This window comes from Myodes glareolus, chromosome 18 (assembly GCF_982192425.1).
Source record: "Myodes glareolus chromosome 18, mMyoGla1.1, whole genome shotgun sequence".
In the NCBI taxonomy this organism is placed as follows: domain Eukaryota; kingdom Metazoa; phylum Chordata; class Mammalia; order Rodentia; family Cricetidae; genus Myodes; species Myodes glareolus.
Window position 1 is genome coordinate 21,940,793 of NC_142043.1, and position 13,801 is coordinate 21,954,593.

Consider the following 13,801-nt stretch of genomic DNA (forward strand, 5'->3'; position numbering starts at 1 on the left):
TTGTGTGAATGAACACGTACCTGATATTCAAAAGTACAGAAGAGGGCAGCACACCCCATGGAACTGGAGTCATGCTTGGTTGTAAACTACCCTGTGGATGCTGTGAGTTTGATCTGACTTCTGTACAAGACAAAGAATAAACCACTGAGCTGTCCCTCCACTTACTATAATAAACAGTTGTTAAATAAGTCATGACACCACAAATTACCTACAAGTTACCACGTAAATAACTTAGGATAGTCAACCTTTGTTTTGGATGATAAGTTTCTTCTTGTTTCTTAGCAATCATCTCTTCATTATCTGAAGTCAGAAGAAAGGAGGGGAAGAGGGAGAGATGAAGGAAGGGAGGACTAGAAGGAAATAGTATCTTCCAGATACAAGACAGTTGTAAATATGAACTCACAGTAGTTGTAACAAGATGCACAAGGCCTGTGAATTCTCAAGCTCAGTTCACATCCTAACATGGAGGGAGTAGCATGCATGAAGCCTCACTTCTACCCAAAGATCTATTGGCAATTGCTAGACGCTGCAAGAAGGAGAGTCAGTTGTGGTTTTCTGTTGGTCTTGATGATGTTGTTTTGTTTGAGAAATGTAGCCTGACGATCTCTGTGGGAGCAGGCCTGAGTGAGCAATCTCTGTGGGACCAGGAAGGTTGATATCAGCAACCTCTGCCAGATCAGGTCCAAACCAGAAACCTCCATGAGATCAGGCTCGAGGGAGTGGCTTCTGCCGAAGCAGGCACAAACCAGTTACCTCCACGGGAACAGGCCTGAACCAACAACCTCCCAACGGAGAAAAGACCTCCCATGCTCTTGGGTAGGCAGAATTAATGTAGTAAAAAATGACAATCTTACCAAAAGCAATCTACAGATTCAATGCAATGCTTATCAAAATCCTAGCAAAATTCTTCACAGACCTTGAAAGAACAGTACTCAACTTCATATGGAAAAACGAAAATTCCAGGATAGTCAAAACAATCCTGTACCATAAAAGAACTTCTGGAGACATCACAATCCTTGACTTCAAACTCTACTACAGAGTTACAGTACTGAAAAGAGCCTGGTACTGGCATAAAAACAAACAAGAGGATCAGTGGAACAGAATCAAAGACCCACATATCAATCCACACACCTATGAACATCTGATTTTTATGAAGAAGCAAAAAATATAAAAAATAAAAAAGAAAGCATATTCAGTAAATGGTGCTGGCATAACTAGATATCAACATGTAGAAGAATAAAAATAGATCCATATCTATCACCATGCACAAATCTCAAGTCCAAATTGATTAGACATAGAACCAATCACACTGAACCTCATAGAAGGGAGAGGAGGAAGTACATTTGAACATATTGGCACAGGAGACCACTTCCAAAATATTGGCACAGACATTGAGAACAACAATTAATAAATTGGACTTCTTGAAACTGAAAAGCTTATGCAGAGCAAAGAACATGGTCAACAAGACAAAATGGCAGGCTACAGAACAGAAAAAGACCTTCACCAAGTCCACATCGGACAGAGGGCTGATCTCCAAAATATACAAGGAATTCAAGAAATGGGTCATTAAAAGAACAAATAATCCAATAAAAAAATAGGGCACAGACCTAAATAGAGAACTCTCAACAGATAAATCTAAAATGGCCGAAAGACACTTAAGGAAAGTCTCAACATTCTTAGCCATCAGAGAAATGCAAATCAAAACAACTCTGAGATTTAAGAATAGCCAAGATCAGAAACACTGATGACAGCTTATAATAGAGAGGATGTGGGGTAAAGGGAACACTCCTTCATTGCTGGTAGAAGTGTAAATTGGTGCAACCTCTTTGGAAATCAGTATGGCAATTTCTCAGAAAATTAGGAAACAATTTTCCTCAAGACCCAACAATACCACTTTTGGTATATACCCAAAGGATGCTCAATCATACCTCAAGGACATGTGCTCAGCTATACTCTTATTAGCATTATTTGTCATAGTCAGAACATGGAAACAACCTAAACGCCCCTCAAAAAAAAAAAATAATGACTGTATCGCCATCCATCGTCGGATGAAGGTTCCCTCTGATCTTGCCTTCTTTGCTCACGTTCTCTTTCCTTCTGCTTCTCGTTTGGACCTAGGGAGTTAAGTCCAGTGTTCCAATGTGGGTCTCCGTCTCCATCTCCATCCATCGCCAGATGAAGGATCTATGGTGATAAACAAAATATTCATCAGTATGGTTATGGACCAAGGCTAGTTCAGGCACCCTCTCCTCTGTCCAGAGAACAATCTGGGGATCTCTCCTTGGACCTGGGATCCCATTTATAATCAAGTCTCTAGTAAACCCTAAACTGACTCCCTTAGTTGAGATATATTCTTCTCTTATCCCATATTTATCCTTCCTCCCTCCCCCCTCCCAGTCCTCCGAGCATTCCCCATTCCTCCCCTGCTCCCTTCTCTCTAACCCTCTCCCCTTCCAACAACCCTCCTACCTCCCCCCCCCCATGCACCCGAGAGTTCACCAAGGCCAGTTGACTGGGACTGAGCGAGCACGTGATCCAGCCAGATTCTCTGAATGAGGCCGGATTCTCTGAATGTGGCTGGCCTGGAGTCTTTCTGAAAAGCCATTGACAATGACACTGGGACTTGTTTCCTCTGCATATACTGGATTTTTGGGATCCAGTCTGTTTGGATGCTCACCTTCCTGGACCTGGAGGGAGGGGGGAGGAGCTTGAACTACCCACAGGGCAGGAGACCCTGACTGCTCTTGCGGATGGAGAGGGAGGAGGGGAGGAAGTGGGGGGAGTGGGAGGGGGTTGGGAGGAGGGACGGAAATGGAGACTTTTGTATTTTAATAAACTTTGAGAAAAAAAGATGTAATAAAGATCAATTACTTGGATCTGCATAAAGAAATAAAGGAATCAAAGAAAGATTAAATGAATGCAAAAAAATAATGACATCTTGAAATTTGTAAACTGATGAATGGATATAGAGAAAATCATATGGATTGAGGTAACACAGACCCAGAAAGACAAATATATACTTACTTTGCTTCTAAACATAAAACATCAACAAAAAAACAGCCTACAATTCATAATCCCAGAGAACCTAGACAACAAAGAGAACCCTAAGAGAGACATACATGGATCTACATAGGAAGGAGAAGAAGACGATATCTCCTGAGTAAATTGTGATCATGGGCATCATGGAAGAAGGTAGAAGGGGAGGAGGGAGGAAAGAAGGGGAATTCAGGAATATATATAGCTCAATAAAAAATTAAAAATTAGAAAAAAGAGAGTATAGCTCTTGGTAAACCAATCATACTTCAATAGAATGCCATATATCAAAGAATACATGGGCAATACAAACTGTACTTGAGGTTTTTGTTTATTTGATTTTCAGGAGAAAATATATAGGTGAGTGGGATGGGAAGAGAGAGCAGATCTGGGAGAAACTATAGGAGGAGCGAATATGATTAAAACACACTGTATATCATTCTCAGAGAACTAATAAAAATTTTAAGACTATGTAAAATCAATTCTAATTTTCAAACTTTTTATCATAATTTAAAACATGAATTTCTTTTGTCAGTTGGTTCGTGTTTTATATCCTGTTCATTGCAAACTCCCTAAAAGGTAATATCCAAAAATAGAGAACTCAATAAAAGATGTGTGAATAATAAATGGCACTTGACTTCAGTGTTTACTTTGTGATGGAATTCTCACATCACATTCCCAAAGCAGATTCCAGTTTTCTAAATGTTGCGTTCCCAAAATAAACATGTAAACAATGAAATGTAGATGACAAATGTACAGCCTTAGAGTGGGAGGAACCTAAAAAAAAAATTCTTGGGTTCCAAAACTTAGACATAAAGAACTGAATTTTGAGCTTATTAAAACATATTACTTCATACATTTATTTCTAGTGTTAGGTCTTGTGCTACTGTTCAATGTACATGGATTTTCTTAAACTGAAGACTTACCACGAATGTGGTGAATTGAATAAAATGTTTTAATGTCACAAAGTTTAAAATGGCAAAAAGCAAAACATTTTTTCTTCACGACATTTATTCCATATGGAAAGGGTGGTGGGGATCAACCTTCTGCGTGCCTACACTGCACACACACACACACACACACACACACACACACACACATGTGTTCAGGCTGTGATTTTATCACCAAAGAAAGAAGAGTTATTTCTAGATGCATAAGGACAAACCTATGCAACATAAATATTTTTATTTGGGTTTCTTCATGTCATCTTCTGGAAGTGTTCACATCTGTCCCCTGATGAAATAGAGGGCCAGACTCAAGAGTTTATGCCAATATTGTCCTTTAAACCTCTGTTCTATAATTTAAATTACCTTCCCCAATTATACCCAGGTATTTTGGAGAAAAAAAAACCTTCAAAAGATTGGACAAGAGGCTCTTGGCAGGTGAAAGCAGGGATGATGCCAGGTAGTGGGCAGAATATCTTCTTTTAAACACCCGAGTCATTTCTATATTTTAGAAAACTCAATCCAGACTTTCCAATTTTCTACATGTTATATTAACATGTAGAAAATATCTGAAGCATAGAGTATCTGCAATGACACCTGAATTCTGCATTTTAATGAAGACATATAAAGGAACACAGCTGTTGAATGCATAAAGGAAAACTCACAGAAAGGATAAATGAATAATAAGCATACCTGAGTGGAGCAAAATAGAAATACTTTTATCTGAATATTTTAGAATGGTGGAATTAGTAGATATTCCAAAATTGACAATATTGGCATGTGGCATATTCATTTTGTGTATATTCCTTTTATATGCCAATTTTCTCGGCCTTGTCACAATTTTCACTAGTATTGCATAAGAACATTTAAAATATTTTCCTCTAATTTAATATTCCAGAACTTTTAAAGTTTGAAGAACTTAGTTTTTCACCATTTCCATATTGCAGGTTAAACCACAGTTCTCAGTGTTGTTTAATGGCCTGCAAATCTCCCAAGGATGAGACTTGGCATTTTATAATACTTTCGCTGGTTACCATGAATACACAGTTCATAGATGAAAGAGTACAGAAGCACAAAAAATGGGATTCTGGATTCACCAAAGATACTTCACCACCTTCTGAGGTTCAATAAAAATTTGGAATGAGAATATAAGTCCAGTTTTTTTAATTATCAATACCTTTAATCCAAGAGCTCTGAGAATAAATTAAGACTTTAGTAATTTAAATTGACTAGCAGGTAGGAGAGCATATACAACTAAAAAAAATAATAATAAAGGATAGCATTTGTGGTTCACAAATTCCACTGCAGGACCACAACTACATCATGTCTATGAGGTCAGTGCTATGCTTCCAGCATTACTGCACAATGGCATGCTTTTTCGGAATCCGTTCAAAGCTCCATTCCTGTTGGATCCTGAGAGGTAGGGTTTTTGTTCTTATACATAGCTAAACCTGAAGAGCCATAGTTCTTCTCTTGTCCTCCACAGTATGTTGTTTAACGTGTTTTTTATAGATATAGTAGGGCGAGTGAGCATAGATGATCATGTGAAAGTTACAGAATGGCTATTGATAGCTGCCCTGCAGGTCAGGTCTTCCAGATGATTTGTCAAAAGCAGAAGTCAGCTCTTGAATGTGCAAAGATCTAGAAACTTGACCCATAGTAAATCTAGATTGGCACCGTACAATGGACACAGACATTCTGAGAAAGATGACTCATGCTTTGCCTTCAATTTTGACAAAAGACATCAATGAAAGAACACCAAAGACCTGAGCATCTCTTGACTTGCCGTTACCTAGGTGTCAAATGTCTAACAATACAGAAAGACGCTTTCATCTGCTTTTCATATTATTTTCAAGAAACAGTTACAATATGTCTGTGGACAAAAAATGTAGTAACAAAAAAGATAAAAATGTCACTACATATTTTCATCATTAAACGTCAATAAAAAATATGTGATAAACTTTTACGTTCCTATGGCATACCTACTTATGAATATGATCTCCACTGTTACCAGGAAGGAGATTGATAGCTGTCATCAGGGAAGTGTCTTCCTGAGTCACCCCAGCTGCAGCAAAACAAAAGACTTGATGGAAATAGCTCCTTTCATAAACACATAATCTGGAGCAAAATGTGTTTTTAATTAGAGTACATACATATTTTTCAAAACTTTCTCACTTACATTAAAATTCAATATTATTGTAGATAAAATAGCTTTATTTTCACTCTATAAAAATAAGAACATAACTATGACAAACAAAGCTGCTATGAACATAGTTGAGCACCTGTCATTGTGGCACGATTGAGCAACTTTTGGATAAATACCTAAAAGTGGTATTACTGGGTCTTGAGGAAGGTTCTTTCCCAATTTTCTGAGAAATTGCCACACTGACATTCAGAGGGGCTGTACCAGGTTGCATTCCTACCAGCAATGCAGAAGTGTTTCCTTTTCCCCACAACCTCTCCGGTATATGTTGTCACCAGTGCTTTTTGATCTTGGCCATTCTTACAGGTGTAAGATCTCAAGTTGTTTTGATTTGCATTTCTCTGGTGACTAAGGATGTTAAACATTTCCTTAAGTGTCTTTCAGCCGTTTTAGATTCCTCTGTTTAGGTCTGTACTCCATTTTTTTTTTATTAGATTATGTGATCTTTTGGTGTCAAATTTTTTGAGTTCTTTGTATCTTTTGGAAATCAGTCCTCTGTCTGATGTGGGGTTAGTGAAGATCTTTCCCCATTCTGTAGGCTGTTGTTTTGTCTTGATTACCATGTTCTTTGCTTTACAAAAGCTTTTTAGTTTCAGGAGGACCCATTTATTAACTGTTTCTCTCAGTGTCTATGCTGCTGGGGTTATATTTAGGAAGTAATCTCCTGTGCCAATGTGTTCAAGTGTATTTCCCACTTTCTCTTCTTTAAGGTTCAGTGTGGCTGGTTTTATGTTGAGGTCTTTGATCCATTTGGATTTAAGTTGGAAACAACCTAAATGCTCCTCAGCCAAAGAATGGATAAGGAAAATGTGGTACATTTACACAGTGGAGTACTACACAGCAGAGACATCTTGAATTTCTCAGGAAAATGAGAGAGGTAGAAAACATTATTTTGAGTGATGGAACCCAGACACAGAAAGACAATTATCACATGTACTCACTCCTAGAACACATTTAAACATAAAGCAAACAAAAAAAAGTCTACAAACCACAATCCCAGAGAATTTAGACAACAATGAGGACATTAAGAGAGACTTACATGGATCTAATCTACATGGGAAGTAGAAAAAGACAAGATCTCCTGAGTAAATTGGGAGCATGGGGACCTTGGGGGAGGGTTGATGGTGGGAGGGGAGAGGCAGAGAGCAGAGCAGAGAAAAATGTAGAACTCAATAAAAATCAATAAAAAAGAAAGAAATCTGAAAAAAATAACATAACTAATAACAAATTACAGGTAGGAGTCAATGGCTACTCCCATTTTTGATTAGTGCTCAGCATGTTATTATTACAAGGTTTATACTGGTGTTAACACAGAACAATAACAAAAGAATGCTATGCAATTTATAAAAAAGGAAACTGTAAAAAAAAGGTGGATGGAGGTGGTAATATTGAGACTTCCAAGGAGTTTTTTTAAATGATAAAATCATGCTCTATACAAATACTTTTCTCTGAATCAGAAAATGATTGGATGGGAATGTCAAAATATAATAGTAAAGGGAATAACCTGAGAGAAAAGATGTATCAACGATTTACAAGTATAAACTGAGTCTACTATCATTTGCTATAAGAAGCATACTGCAAGCACACCCATATAAACACAGCCTGCTGAATCTGTTTTGTTGTTGCTGTTTGTGTGTATATGTTTTCAGGGCTGACAACTTTGTACTGCAAGCGATAGGGAGGCTCATTCCTGGAAGACGCTAATTCTCCCTCTTCCACTAGTCATAAGTTGCTTGTAATTCATTGTCTAGGGGTGGAACCCTGCCACAACTTTTACCTTCTGCCCTAGCATGCGGCAATAATAATAAAAGAAAAGGAAGTTTCCATTGACAGTAGGTGGAGCTATGCGAGAGGTTGAGGACAGAGACCTAGGAGGAAAGATGAAAGGGATGGGGAAAGCAATGTGATCCTATTTTAATTAAAAATATATACTTTTTAAAGACAATTAAAAACAATAAAAATATACTGTGAGCAAAAGTGACATGGTGGAAAGGAACTGTGTAGAAGAAGACAAAATCATCGTGTTACTTAAAAAAACAAACTTTAAAAATAAGCTATTCGGTCCTGGAGAAATGGCTACTTGGTGCCAAGTACAAGTTCAATTCTGGTACCCACGTGGTGGTAGGTGAGCACTAACTTCAGTTATCCGTTGCCTCCACAGGTGCACTGTGCTGTGCACACCCCCCCCCTCATAAAATAATATAGTTCTTAGGTGAGTGTACACACAGAAATAACCAAATATAACTGTGAAAAGTAAGTGAATAAAAATCAGATATGCTGGCACATGAATAATCTCAGCTACATAAGAGGTGGAGTATCTTAAATTCAAGAGTTTGCCCAATACCAAACCAAGCAAACATAGACATCTAAGGACTGTCAGCATAGCTCATTCCAAGTAATTTAGGGATATAATTAGGTAAAATTTTTTACTTGGGGAAAAGGTTCGATCGTTTAAGTACCTGACTGGAAACCCAGAAGAACTGAGTTTGAGTACCCAGAACCTATGTAAATTGCCCATAGGGACTACAGGAACATGTAAGCCTTGGATTGGTCAGGAGGAAAGGGAGACAGGCATATCCCTGCTGCTCAATGGGCTGCTCAGCCACGCCAAAGCAATGAATTCCAAGTACAGTGGTAGACCCTGCCTTAAATTATAAAGAGCCAACCTAGAAAGACAACCAGTTCTGATCTCAGAACCCTTTGTGGTATGTCCACATGTGAGTATATAGACTTGCACATATATACACCACACAAGCACACACACACACACACACACACACACACACAGACACACACACGCACACACACATACGTCAATCACACAACAAGGCAGAATTCACAAAATCTGATATCTAATCAAAAGTCAGTAGACATAGTAAGAAGCAGGAAAATAGGATCCCAAATGAGGTAGAAATTGAAACTATTGAAACTGATACAGTTGTTATTGCTGGCAGTGAATTATGGTACGTTTAAATGTATTTCTTACAAATTCAAAAATTAAGGATTGATATAGATATCATGAAAAAATTAAAACTTCTTTTGACAAATGTCAAACATATAGATAGGATTGGGATTAATTTTCAATTAAATCTAGTAATCTCAGAACTGAACAATGTCTCCTTAGTTAAGAACACTGGATGCTCAATGTGGTAGCTAGAACGGAATTGGCCCAATAATCTCACAGGAAGTGGTAGCATAAGGAGGAGTGGCTTGGTTGTAGTGAGTAAGGCCTTGTGGGAGGAAGTATGTCACTGTGAAAGTAGGCTTTGAGGTTTCCTATGCTCAGGATACTGTCTAGTGTCTCAGTTGACTTCCTGTTCCTATAAGATGCAAGACTCTTAGCTATTCCTTCAGCAACATGTCTGCCTGCATGCCACCACATTCCCTGATATGATGATAATTGACTGAACCTCTGAAACTGTAAGTGAGTTGTGCCAATTAAATGTTTCTTTTTTAAGAGTTGTCATGGTCATGGTGTCTCCTCAAGCTGTAGAAATTCTAATTAAGACATTCTTCCAAAAGATCCGGTTTCAATTTCCAGCACTCAAAACCAACCACAGCTGGTTCCAGGAAATCTGGAACCCCTTTCTAGCACCTAAGAGCACGAGGCATGCATTTAGTCCATACAGGAAGACAAATCAGTCACATACATAAAATACTAACGAAAACTTTTAATCTAGTAACTCTAGAAGAAAACAGTAACTTAAAAATTGTACAGCATATGTAAAGTATTCGTCTAAGAAATCTATCTTTCTATCATCCATTTATCTTCCATCATACATATAATCTGTCTTCTGTCTATCATCTATCTACCTATTTCTATTAGCTATCTGTCATCTGTCTATATATCTGTCCGTCTGTCACCTATCTGTAATCTATTATCTTTCGATAATCTATCAACACACACTTTCAAAATAGACAGGAGAGTAGATGGTATAGAAAAAAAATCTAAAGATTAACAGCCAAAATTTTCCACAGTTGATAAAAATTACAAACCCACAGGCAGACAAAGCTAAATAAATCTTAATGGGAGATGAAAAAGATCATATCCATGTCTTTCTAATCAAATCTCTCAAAGTTACTGACAAAAAGAAAAATCTCAAAGGCATTCAGAGAAAATAGACACACTGTGTTGAAAAGGAATGAGGATAATGATAGCAGATTTCTTGTTGGAAACAATTCAAGCTAATAAATATGCCAGTGATGCGGCACATTGAAAATCCTGAAAGAAAATACTGTCAATATAAAATTTGTTAGCTATAAAAAATAAATTTAAAAGTAAAGCTGAAGACAAGGAGAAGGTGAACGGATTAGTCACAAGAAAACTGCTACTGAAAGAGAGGTCACAGAACACTCTCCAGGCAGAGGGCAAATGAAACCAGACAAACATACATATCTAAATGGAAGGCATTAGTTGGGTAGGATATTCTTATTTAAATCTGTTAAACATACCTTGTTGACCTCCCCTTCCTGGAGTTGGACTCAAATCTCTCATACCCCAGGCAAGCACTCTAGCATATAACTACATCACATCGTCCCAACTCCTCTTCCCCCACTCTTTATGTTTGCAAGCGTTTAGCTAAGTTATCCAGGCTGGTCTTGAACCGGTTTGGCAGCTCAGGTCGTCTTCTAGCTGGGAATCCTCCAGCTTCCGAATCCTAAATGCCTGACATTACCAGTATTTTTCAAGAGGCTCATAAATACCTGATTGCTTGACAATAAGTTATTGTAGCATACATAAGATGTTCAATTAAAGTACATGACAATAATATCATGAAGACTATGAAAGGGAGGAAATGGAAGTAAGATTCTGATTCTACATGTGAAGCTGTGCATCATTTGAAAGTAGAATATGGTAAGCTGAAGATCCCTACCACATACTCTAAGACAACAAAGAAAATGGCAAATCAATTATACTAAATATAGTACCAAAGGAAATACAGCAGATAACATCAAAATACCAGAGATCAAGAAAATGATATAATCAATCATACAATGGGAAAAGAAATAGTTGACAGTAGATGAACAGCTAATCAAGTCTACAACCACATTAAACATAGGTAGTCTATATGCAGGTAGTAGTTATTTTTAAACGATTTTATTGGTTTTATTGAGCTATACATTTTTACACAGAACTTTCTCTGCCCCCTCCCTTTCTGTCCCCTCCCCTTCAACTCCCTCCCATGGTCCCCATGCTCCCAATTTACTCAAGAGATCTTGTCTTTTTCTACTTCTCAGGGAGATTAGATCCATGTACGTCTCTCTTAGGGTCCTCATTGTTGTCTAGGTTCTCTGGGATTGTGATTTGTAGGCTGGTTTTCTTTGCTTTATGTTTTAAAACCTCTTCTGAACCTCTTATGAGTGAGCACATGTGATAATTGTCTTTCTGGGTCTAGGTTATCTCACTCAATATGATGTTTTCTAGTTATTTCTGATTTACAAGTTCATGTTTGAATTGAGAAATTTCTAAGGTATTGGTGGAGTATATCCTGAATGAGTATGTGTTGTTTTTTTTTTTTAGAGACAACCAGACCCTGAAGTGCCAGCCATAATCAGCATTTCAATACAATGAAAATATTGGAGCATGCTCTACCAGTGATGCATGCTTCTGCATGGTGGGAATGACTGGAGCAAATGGATCACTAGTACTATGCCTTTAGGACTGTATCCTTCCAGTCTTCTTCCTATATGCCTCCCCTTTTCTGTTTCTTGTCCACCAGCTAGAAGATGGCAGCCTCCACCACATGCTTCAGTCACCCTGAAGTTCTGTGTGAGTACATCTAGCCAACCAACTATGCACCAAACTCCCTGAAGCCATGAGACAGAATAATCCCTCCCTGTCCCTCTGAGGTATTTGCTCAGAGTGACATAAAAGTGTCCGATACAATAACAACTTGGACAAGATTTCTAAAGAGTAAAACTTTAAAATATCATAAGCCAACTATGCACTGCATAGGATAAATTGTTATTGGCTACAAGGGCATAGAGATAAGTCAAATAGAAGTGATTGAAAAGATATAGCATGTTGCTGTAATACAAAAAGAGCTGTAGTAGCCATATTAATAGCTGACCAAGAAGAATTCTGAGCATAGGCTATTCTGAAGATAAATAACCTTATTTTATAATGACAAAGTCATCAATTTGTCCAAGTGACATGACAACCATATAGATTTATATAACTAAAAATCAAAATGCCCAAGCTCATTCAAAGAGAAATAGATACTATACATAGCAATCTATGAGGTAAATTGAATTTGAAATTTAAAACTTGCCCCCCCGTGCACATACATAAATGGGGACATATGCAAATACATATGCACAGGAACATGTGTATGCACACATATACATGTAGGTTTAGGAATTCTCACTAGAAATTTACAAAGTATTTCTAAAGATAAAAGCCTATGAATTCTACCAAATTCAACCAGAAAAGGGTAACAGGGTCCCCTCTCCTTTCCTGAGGTCAGTAGTTTTCTGAAGTTAAAGGTACATGAAAAAATTTTAGGGAGAGTACATCTGTCTTTGGGTCATAGCAATTCTGGTGTTGACCAGCCAGGAGCAAATTAAAATAGGGTGGTGTTGAGAAAGATAAGAAGATTTTTGTTCAGAACTTTGCCCAGTGCCACACTGTAGAAAAGGAAGTCAAGCATAAGACTGGCGTTATGGTCCATTTGGAAGGAAGAAATGTCAGGCTACTGGATTCTCTTACACAGACGCTAACACTAGTAAAGGTAACACCCAGGAAGAGGATACTTTGAGGGAATATTTGAAGAGTTCCAGAAGCTAAATCCCTGGAATGAAAAAAAATATCTTCACTGGAATTAAGAAGAAGGATGAAAGGGCAGACCTAACAGCTTCTCTTTAAAAGGCTACTAATGAGTAATTCACCGCCTTATTGATTTACAAAACAAGTGTCTCATGGCTTTTAATGTGTACCACAAATTAATTCATATACCAAAATTTTTATCATGAATTGCTAACAATGTTTGATAGACATTTCTGATTTAAGTAAAAGTGACTTTTAGTAAAAAAAGAAAGAGAGAGAATTATAAGAATATTAGGGCACAGAATAATATAACTCACGATACAAGTGTGAATAAAAGTAGTGTAATACATCCAAACTAAAGTAGACTTGGTGGGATATTCAAAACGAATCAATCCCCAACTGCAGTTGTGTATGGTTTTTTTAAAAAATTATTTAGCAGCTTTGTAAAGCAGGAAATAGAGATTTTACCAAATTAGTTTTAGAGGTTCTCAGGTTAAGTGTAAAGAAATTGCCATATTATATGAATATGGAATTAACATCAGAAATTCAGGAAAAGCTTGTGAGAGCAGAATATGAGGAGAAGCAGGGTGGGGTGTAAATAGTCGACCTGTGACATGGACCAGCTGCCCCCAGGTCATTCCCTCCAACGTTCTTTCAGATCACTAAAATTTAGTGCTCATCAAAGGACCGCTTCTCCTTGCTGAAGAAACTCTTTATCTTCTTCCATCTCAAGGAATCAAGATTGCTCTCCTTAATCACGCTCATTAAGAATGATTTTGGGTGTCTGAGTGGTACCTTGAACTCTCCAAAACTGTACTTCCCAAGATTAACCATTCTCCTGTTATCTTAATCTCA

The 13,801-nt window shown here is 37.6% G+C and overlaps 1 pseudogene; it reads left to right on the plus strand.

Annotated features, from left to right (window-relative positions):
• Positions 1–5,342: 5,342 nt before the first annotated feature.
• On the plus strand, positions 5,343–13,045 carry LOC146890741 (cytochrome c pseudogene; annotated as a pseudogene).
• The last annotated feature ends 756 nt before the right edge of the window (positions 13,046–13,801 follow it).